General features: G+C 36.7%; 1 non-coding gene across 1 annotated transcript; it reads right to left on the reverse strand.

The window, feature by feature from the left end:
- Positions 1–6,876: 6,876 nt before the first annotated feature.
- On the reverse strand, positions 6,877–6,949 carry Trnak-uuu (transfer RNA lysine (anticodon UUU)). Its single transcript has one exon. It is a non-coding gene; the product is annotated as a tRNA-Lys (tRNA).
- Between the last annotated feature and the right edge of the window lie 323 nt (positions 6,950–7,272).

Genomic DNA, 7,272 nt, shown 5'->3' on the forward strand with positions numbered 1-7,272 from the left:
ACTACTGCAAATAGAAGTAAAAAGGTTTTATTTTTTTTAGTTTTGTGTTCTGCTGTAAGAATGCCTTATTAATATGCCTATTAAATTTACCTCTTTTGAGTAGCTCAATTTCTGTAAAGGTTGAAATCCTCTTTCGCCAATAAATTTTAATTTATCAGATATTGAAATCAAACCAGCTATTCAAATAGCTTAACTTAAAAATAATTTAGCCTTGAATATAGACCGTAACAAATTGGCAAGTAGAAAATTGTACTGACATCTCTTTGTTTTCGAGAATAACAAGCATTGGATATTACAAAACATTTGGACCCTGACAAATAACGGAAGACGCAAATTAGTCCAGTTTTGAATGTCGTAAGTTATTGCAACATTAGACGTTTTTAAAACCAGCTCCGTTATAACAAAAAACTACTATTTTAACAGAAAGTTAGAGATTAGCTAGAATTTAATAAGGGGACGGAACAAAAAAGTCACTCAACGAATCAAAGCTACGGACCAAAAGGGACATAAGTAACAAATCTTCAAGAAATAGGGATTATTTGTGTCTCTAGTTTCAAGATAGCTGGGAGACGAGCTTTCGTAAGTGACTATTCTTTAGATATCTCCAACAACCACCCATCTTCTCTCAGTTTCTTCAGATCTAAAGTTAAAATAATATTATAGAGCCTTTTCGTCACTTTGTCAAACCGGAACACCCTATTTTTGTATTTTGAGATGAGTTGTCAGTTAAAGTCTTTTGAACTCTCCTTTTGGGTTTTGACCCTCTTGGCCCTAGCCTTAGTTAGACCCTTTTCTTCCCTTTGAGGACTCACACCTTTGGTGTATTAGAGCATTAAATCTCTCTGATAATTAAAAGTTGCTTTTGCATTTAATCTGACTTATTTCCTTTGGTTAAGATATTTATTAAGCTCTATTCTGATCATAAAAAAGCTGTGATTTTCCTTTAAATAGCTCAAAGTCCTTCTTAGATTTTAATATGATTTGGTTGCGGGTCTGTATTGATTTGGTTGCAATCTATGAGGCTAGTGACCATGGTGAGATATTGGGTTAGGATACTGGGTATGCAGAGATTTACGGTAGCAAAGGCAGCATACTTAGAGGCGTTGGGACAGAATAGTAAAGCAGGGTGGCCGGCGGAGATTAAGGATATCTTAGATAAGTGTAGATTAGGGGAATGGTGGAATGAAGGAAAGGGGATTATGGGTATGGAGAAAACAGTAATAAGGGAGGTACAAGAGTGGTTGAAGAACCAAGAAATCCAGATATGGTGGGCAAGTCTGGATCGTTCAGGGTTGTTAAAATTGTATAGACAGATAAAGGGTAGTTGGGGGGAGGAGGTATTTTGGAAGGTTGGGTTAAGTAGAGATGATTTGAAGGCTTATTTGGATTGGAGGGGAAATGGATTTTTGATTGGTGAGAAAAGAAAGTATCAAGGGAGAAAAGGGGAGAAGGTAGAACCTATTGCTTGTCCTATGTGTGGATCTCAGGATGAAAGTTTGATACATTTTTTGTGTGAAGAGTCGAATTGAATGAATGGAGGCGAGAGATGTATGGTAAAGAAAAATTGAATGAGGTATGGATGGTAGATAGAATGAAAGAAACCAATTTCCTAAGTATTAAAAGGATAGCAAGATTTGTAAGGATTGCAGCGGCACATCGGGAGCGTTTTCTTTAAATAGCATTAATTTATTTTAGTTAATTTGTTGTTTGTTTTTTGTTATGTAAATTTCCTATGGCCCACGGGCTTTTTCTGGAATAAATTATTGTTATTATATTATTATTATTTGACTGGATTTTCTGTATTTATTGAATTTTCACTGGGGAAAATTGATTCAATACCACGGAACCCAGCATTTTTTTTTCCTTTACCTTTTATTTTTATTTTAATTTTTTTTTCCTTGCCTCAATTAAAAACGCTACCACTATCTGATTGTTTCTTTAAGAACTTTGGATGACAAATTTTGTACATTGAAATCATAACGTTTTGAAGGAGAATTTAGTAGCGCAAGTTATTCAAAGTCTGCTTAGGGCAACAACCGGACGCAGATTCTGGTCCTCGAAAGAGGGCAACCTTACACTGCTTTGACACTGCTGTAATCGAAGAAATATTGCTATAGTAACTATAAAAGACCTTATCTTGTTTCGTTATATGGAAAAACTACTCTTTTTGGTATTAATTTTAAAAAGATCACCATCATAACCTAGATCATAGAATAAAGGAACGATTTGGACTGACAGTTTAACGTATATACTGATATTCATTCCTGAAAATCTTAATAGTTTTTGATTGATTAAAATTAAATCCAAGAAAATGTTTAAAAAAGTATTTTGTTTGATGTCACAAAGGTTGAAGGCTAGTTTTGAAGATGGAATCGAAAATTTATTTTTTTCTCGCAATCGTGTCCTCTAATTTTTTGTTTTAAAGTTTGAGGAGCTTGTACGTGCAAAAAAAAACATCACCTTAAAAAGCTCTTAATATTCAGTTCGCATATAGCATTCATTCAGTGAACATCTTAAACCGGATTTACTCTCACAAAGTTTTTGATAAAACAAGAATGCTTTCGAGGTAAATACTCCTACTTTGCGTCGGACCGTTCATTTAGTGTTCAGCAAGGTTAATTTGCTGTCGAAATTTGTTTGGATAGATTCTGATGTAAATATTATTCAAAGTGAGTAATTAAAGGAGTTTTATGTGGTAGCATATTTCTACAGTCTATTTTTCTTGGAGTTCAATTACTATTTTGTATAATGAGAGGAAAGAAAAAGAAGGATAAATCTGACGAGTCTTTTCTCACATCCAGTCCTATGGAAGGAATCTCATTGAAATCACTAGCTGATAGTTTGAGTCTAGCTTTACAGACTGTTAAAGAAAATTCAACTATGTTAAATGAGCTGAATGTTAATTTTAAAGGATTAGAACAAAGGATTTCTAAGATTGAAGAATCTGTATTGGAATCGAAATTGGAGGTGGAAGCTATTAAGCCTAAAGCTATCAGCATGGAGGTAGATACCAAAGATTTGAAGAGCCACATTTCAGTGCTGGTTGATGAAAATTCTTCACTGAAATCGCAGTTATCTAGCCTAAAGCATACAATGATGAAGCTGGAAAGTAAAGAAACAGATAAAAATATTCTAGTATGACTATGGAACGTGACAGTGAATGATACTGTAAACGCTAAGGCGATTTTCGATAGTATAACTTCGTCATGCCTTGGAATTCATGAGGTACCCAAATACACGATAGCTGATGTTAAGCATGAAAAAAAAAGCTGATAAAGGTTATCATGGAGAACAGGGAGCTGAAATGGGCAGTTCTAAAACAGGCTCAAAATCTTCGTGGAAAAAATATCATGTGCAATCAGAACTTTTTTTATCCGATGATTCTCCCCCGTCTGTTGGTGAAGTTCGAAAAAAAACTTTTAGCTATCCGAACCAGTATTCGTGAAAAAACAGGTTTTGAAACTTGGATTACGAGATCCATACCACCATCTCTATGTATTCGTCGCCTTAAGGAAGGGCCAGTGGAAATGGTTTTGATTGATGAAATCCCACCAGATATTAGTAGCCTGATTCAAACGCAACAACAGCGAAGGCAAGGAAATGGCCGGGGCAATTCTATGGACTGGATTACCTTTTTTTTGTTTAGTGAGTTTGTGAAAGCCCGGACACTTTATGTGTTTTGATAGGAAAGAGGTATTGCGTGAATTATTTGTTGAGTTAGTTTGGTCCGATACAATAAAAATACTAATAGTGACTTATATAATGGTATCTTCTGCTACAACAAACATTGTGTCTTTTTATTGTATTGTTTTGTTTTTTTTGCACCAACAGTATACTATTAGAACAAACCCATTTACTGTGAATTTTAGTTGCTTTATTTTTCAGTGGGAGAGGCATGGGGGAGGGGTACTTCTTGGCGTGAGGTCAATGCTTGATAATTGTTTTGGTGATATTATTATTATCATTATGAATGAATGGTTTATGTTACCAGTGCTAATTATTTGTTTATTTCTTAGTTTTTCCTTGTTTCTTTTTTCTTCTCTTTCCCTGCTTTTTCTTACTTATCCTTACCTTGATTATATTATCATTATTTATCCATACCTTGATTATATTATTTTTTACTTTTCATTCCTTATATTTTTCCTTATACCTGTGGTCTGGTGGGCCTGGTCGTGAGGCGGAATTGCCATTTACGTTTACTTGAATTGCAAAATAATCCGTTACATATTGAAAACATAATTAATAATTCAATTGGAAGTAGAAATCAGATAAATAATCACTCTAATTCGACTTTTAAAAGTAAGTATGTTTCGCAATTAAATGGTTCTGCCTCCTCTAAACGAGATGATATTTTCTCTGTGTTTCATCTTAACATTCAGGGACTTTGTTCGTCTTTTGATGAGCTGAAATGGATCGTTAGTGATGGAACTCCTGATGTTATAGGATTATGTGAAACTTTCCTGTATTCAAAAAAGGATATCCTTTTAGATATTCCAGGATATAGGATGGAGAGGCTGAATAGGAAACAGATGGCCAGAGGTGGCCTTATGCTTTATATTGCTGATCGTCTTGCATATAACGTCCGAAATGATTTGAGCAGAAATGAGGAAGGAATCTTTGAATCCCTTTTTATTGAGATTAATTTAATGCGTAAGTATTTAGTTGTAGGTTTGGTTTATAGGTCCCCCAGTGGATCTATTCCTTCGTTTTTGAAAATTCTGGAAGAAAGTTTTGGACTCAGTCCAAAAACATCCCTATGAACTAATCCTTATGGGTGATTTTAACCTCAACCTGCTGGATCAAAATTTTGCTTCAACTATTGATTTTTTGTCAATGATGCTCTCTTCGGGAACTCTACCTTCAGTTTGTATACCAACCCGAGTTACTGAAACACAAGCGTCTCTTATTGACAATATTTTTTCGTCACTAGATGTCTTAGATAATTTGGTGCTGGTTAGTGATATATCTGATCATTTTTCCCGCTATTTCTCGATATAAGAGTGCTGGTCAAGTGCAGCGTATAGCATCACCATCTAATCTCCCATTTTTCCGTTACGGTGATACTGAGCTAAGTCTACTTAATTCTCGTCTGGCTGATGTACCATGGGGTAGTTTGGTTTCCGATTCAGATTTTAACCACTCTTTTGATTCCTTATATGATTAGTTAAAGAAGGAATCCTGGAAATTTGCAATCGGGGTCCAGCGCCCCCATAATTCGAAAAGGATAACACCACTGAATCCATGGATGACTTCAGGTCTCCATAGAAGCTAGAAAAGGAAAAATTATTTGTGGAAGCTTTACAAGGCTTCATCATCTGTAGCTCATCACGAGCTATTCAAGGCCTATAGGAGTATATTTAATTCTCTGTGTCGTAAGGCAAAGTCTCAGTATTATCATAGGAAATTTTCTGAATGTGGGAAGGATGTTAGGAAGACATGGCATTTAATTAATTCAGTTCTTAGACCTACTCCCCCCCTGCCTTCAGTTCCATCAATATTGATAATCGATGGTAAAACCGTCCAAGGAGATGTAGATGTTCAGCTAGAGCTTACCTCTTATTTTCCTAGTATAGGAAAGGTAACTGCTTCCTCTGCAAGCTCTGCAACTTCTCGTTGCGATTTCAGAGCCTTTCTTGAACCCTCATGTTTGAAGTCGATGGTCTTGAATTCTGTTTCTGAATTTGTGGTAGCTCGTATCGTGAATGCTCTTAAAGGATCATCCCCATCAGGACCAGATATTATCCCTACAAGGGTTATCCGTGCCATTCTGCCTGCTATTCTGCCACCATTGACTAAGCTCGTCAATCTGTCTTTCGAGAAAGGAATTTTTCCTGAATCTCTCAAGCGAGCTAAGGTTATAGTACTCTATAAACGTTGTTCTCGGAGTGATCCTGCTAATTATAGGCCAATTTCTCTCCTATCTGTTTTCAGCAAAATTTTTGAGAAGGCTATGCTATCCAGGCTTCTTAGTTTTCTGGATGCAAAGGAATTTTTGCATGGTTTCCAGTTTGGATTCCGAGCGGGTCACTCTACGGAGCATGCTTGCGCAGCTTTATCGAATTTCATTCATTCGGCAATAGATTCTGGTCATATCCCGGTAGCTTTATTTTTGTATGTTCGTAAAGCTTTTGATTTCTTGACTCACCGGATTCTTCTTTGGAAACTATCGCATATTGGTATAAGATCAAACGCTTATTCTTGGTTTGATTCATATCTTCCTGGTAGGCTTATTTCAATTGACCCACTTTTCCGGAGCCCTTCTGAAGTATATTATGGCGTCCCTCAGGGATCTGTTCTTGGTCCCATTTTATTTGTGATTTATGTTAATGAATATAAAAAAAACTTCGTTTTCTTAAAGAGTTAAAGAGGCTGCGTCCCAAAGTCGAACCTTAAAACGTACAGGAATTAGGAGAGGCAGTTGGGGGGCTGCCGACCCCCAAACCCCCCGCTTTTAAAGACTCTTTTTTACAGGTTTTTTGTTGTGGGGGGCTGCCGCCCCCCTAACCCCCCTCTCTTGGCTTCGATAAGGCCCTCTTTTAATTAACAAAACAAAAAACCTGTACAAAAGAGTCTTTAAAAGCGGGGGGTTTGGGGGGCGGCAGCCCCCCAACTGCCTCTCATAAATCCTGTATGTTTTAAGGTTCGACTTTGGGACGCAGCCTCTTTAACTCTTTAAGAAAACGAAGTTTGTTTCATATTATTTCTGTACGTTTTTCTACAATCCATGGTGGATATAATTTAATAATTCCTGTACTCCTCGTACAGGAATTAGGACTGCCTCTCCTAATTCCTGTACGTTTTAAGGTTCGACTTTGGGACGCAGCCTCTTTAACTCTTTAAGAAAACGAAGTTTTTTTCATATTTTGTGAAAAAAACCGCCCGATAAGGGACTTGAACCCTTGACCTTAGGATTAAAAGTCCTACGCTCTACCGACTGAGCTAACCGGGCATGTTTGAAGTCGAAATACCTGCATGTGTATAAATATAACTTTTAAGAATTTCAAAATTAACATGGGCTCTTATGGGGAAATGGGTTTTTCTAAGCTAGAAAATCGGGGGGTTAATATTTTCCGACAAAACTTTCCAGGAAAATTACTTGGAGAATTCCGCGTCGAATGAGTCTTCGTACACCCAGATCCGATCTCGGCTGTGACCTGTAGGCGTGGCAGAAAAAAAAAGGAGAACATGAACATAAAGTGGCTATGTGTGGTTTCTGGAAAACAGGGAAGGTGTTATCGGATCAAGCTGAAATTTCGCGGATAAGCTCCTGGG

The sequence above is a fragment of the Artemia franciscana genome, chromosome 2 (genome assembly GCF_032884065.1).
Source record: "Artemia franciscana chromosome 2, ASM3288406v1, whole genome shotgun sequence".
Classification (NCBI taxonomy): domain Eukaryota; kingdom Metazoa; phylum Arthropoda; class Branchiopoda; order Anostraca; family Artemiidae; genus Artemia; species Artemia franciscana.